This window comes from Chamaea fasciata, unplaced genomic scaffold, assembly GCF_029207755.1.
Source record: "Chamaea fasciata isolate MVZ Bird 193981 ecotype frontalis unplaced genomic scaffold, bChaFas1.0.hap1 SCAF_94, whole genome shotgun sequence".
Taxonomy (NCBI): domain Eukaryota; kingdom Metazoa; phylum Chordata; class Aves; order Passeriformes; family Sylviidae; genus Chamaea; species Chamaea fasciata.
In genome coordinates this window covers 34,469-37,508 of record NW_027094179.1, presented here as the reverse complement: position 1 = coordinate 37,508, position 3,040 = coordinate 34,469, and positions in this window count along the sequence as shown.

The following is a 3,040-nucleotide window of genomic DNA, read 5'->3' as shown; positions in this document are numbered from 1 at the left end:
CAGCCCTGGGACACCTAGGGGACAGCCAGGGCACCCCCAGGGCACCCCAGGGACAGCCAGGGAACCCCAGGGACACCTAGGGGACACCCAGGGCACCCCAGGGACACCGAGGGGACAGCCAGGGCACCCCAGGGACACCTAGGGGACAGGGAAGGCACCCTTGGGACAGCCAGGGCTCCCCCAGGGACAACTAGGGGGACAGCCAGGGACCCCCAGGGACACCTAGGTGACAGCCAGGGCACTCCCAGGGACACCTAGGGGACAGGCAGGGCACCCTAGGGTCAGCCAGGGCTCCCCCAGGACAACTAGGGGACAGCCAGGGAACCCCCAGGGACACATAGGGGACAGCCAGAGCACCCCCAAGGACAGCCAGGGCACCCCCAGGGACACCTCGGGGACAGGCAGGGCACCCCCAGGGACACCTAGGGACAGGCAGGGCACCCCCAGGGACACCTAGGGGACAGCAAGGCACCCCAGGGACACCCTGGGCACCCCCAGGGATAGCCAGGGCATCCCCGGGGACACCTAGGGGACAGCCAGGGCACCCCAGGGACACCCAGGGCACCCCCAGGGACACCAAGGGGACATCCAGGGCACGTCCAGGGACACCTAAAGGACAGCCAGGGCACCCCAGGGACACCTAGGGGACAGCCAGGGCACCCACAGGGACACTCAGGGCACCCCAGGGACACCTAGGGGACATCAAGGGCAACCCCAGAGGCAGCCACGGCACCCCACAGATAGCCAGGGAACCCCCAGGGACACCTAAGGACAGCCAGGGCACCCCCAGGGACACCTAAGGAACAGCCAGGGCACCCCAGGGACACCTATGGGACAGCCAGGGCAGCCCTGGGACACCTAGGGGACAGCCAGGGCACCCCCAGGGCACCCCAGGGACAGCCAGGGAACCCAGGGACACCTAGGGGACACCCAGGGCACCCCCAGGGACACCGAGGGGACAGCCAGGGCACCCCAGGGACACCTAGGGGACAGGAAGGCACCCTTGGGACAGCCAGGCTCCCCCAGGGACAACTAGGGGACAGCCAGGGACCCCCAGGGACACCTAGGTGACAGCCAGGGCACTCCCAGGGACACCTAGGGGACAGGCAGGGCACCCTAGGGTCAGCCAGGGCTCCCCCAGGGACAACTAGGGACAGCCAGGGAACCCCCAGGACACCTAGGGGACAGTCAGGGCACTCCAGGGACACCTAGGGGACAGCCAGAGCACCCCAAGGACAGCCAGGGCACCCCCAGGGACACCTCGGGGAAAGGCAGGGCACCCCCAGGGACACCTAGGGGACCAGCAAGGCACCCCAGGGACACCCTGGGCACCCCCAGGGACACATAAGGGACAGCCAGGGTACCCCAGGGACACCAAGGGGACAGCCAGGGCACCCCCAGGGACACCTAGGGGACAGCTAGGGCACCCCAGGGACAGCCAGGGCCCCCCCAGGGATAGCCAGGGCATCCCCGGGGACACCTAGGGGAACAGCCAGGGCACCCCAGGGACACCCAGGGCACCCCCAGGGACACCAAGGGGACAGCCAGGGCACCTCCAGGGACACCTATGGGACAGCCAGGGCACCCCCAGGAACACCAAGGGGACAGCCAGGGCACCTCCAGGGACACCTAGGGGACAGGCAGGTCACCCCCAGGGACACCTAGGGGACAGCCAGGGTACCCCCAGGGACAGCCAGGGTACCCCCAGGGACCCCTAGGGGACAGCCAGGGTACCCCCAGGACGCCTTGGGGACAGCAAGGCACCCCAAGGACACCTAGGGGACAGCCAGGGCACCCCAGGGAAAGCCAGGGCACCCCAGGGACACCTAGGGGACAGCCAGGGACCCCCAGGGACAGCCAGGGCACCCCCAGGACTCCAGGGCATCCCCAGGGACACCTAGGGGACAGGCAGGGCACCCCCAGGTACAGCCAGGGGACAGCCAGGGCCCCCCCAGAGGTTGAAGGGGCCCCCCGCTCCAACCCAGCACGGATGCCTGCGTTGCGGCCCCCCAAAAACCCATGGCCGCCCCTCGAGCTGATATCGACCCCCCCCCACAGCATCATTGATCCCCACCCGAGTGTCACTGACCCCCCCAATGTCATTGATGCCCCCCCAATATTCCATTGATCCTTCCTCAGCGTCGCTGACCCCCCCCAAAATTCCATTGATCCCCTCCACTTGATCCCGCCCTTTTTCTCCCCTCACGTTTCCCGCCCTTTTCTCCCCTCACGTTTCCCGCACTTTTTCGTGGGGAACGACCCCTGAGGGGTCCTGTGGAAGGATTCTGGAGGTCCGAGGGTGAATTTGGGGTTTGAAGGGAGGTTTTGGGGGGTCCCAGGGATGGATTTGGGGGTTTTTGGGGGTCCAAGGGATGGATTTGGGGGTCCCGGGGTGGATCTGGGGTCCTGGGGAGGTTTTGGGGGGTCCCAGGGGTGGATTTGGGGTTCATGGGGAGGGGTTTGGGGGTTTTTTTGGGGCCTCAGGGGTGAATTTGGGGTCCGGGGAGAGGTTTTGGGGGTTTTTTGGGGTCCCAGGGGTGAATTTGGGGTCTGGGGAGGGGTTTTTGGGGGTCCCTCACCTGCAGGGCGTCGCGGGGGGTGGCAGGGGGAGGGGGCAGCGGGGGGGGCCCAGCGCCCACCCCCCCTTGGGCTTCAGGAGGGCGTCGATGAGACCGAAACAGCTCGGGGGGGCGGGGGGGTCAAAAACGGGGGGGGGTCACGGGCTGGAACCCCCCAGTGCCCCCCAAACCACCCCCAGGGCCCCCCCGACCTCCAGGAGCCCGCAAAACCCTCCTCAGGTTCCTTTGATGCCTCAAATGGGCCGCCCAAACCTCCCGAAGATCCCCGAAAAACACCCACAGCAGCCCCTTGAGACTCCCCGCAGACCCCCCAAACCCCTCCAGGACAACTCGGGACCCCCAGGACCCCCCAAAATCCGCCCCCCCCTCCCCCTGAGGCCTCATTTGACCCGCTCCACGTTGCGGACAGGCACCAGCTGATCAAGCCACAAGCACCAGCACCTGCGGGACTGGGATGGACT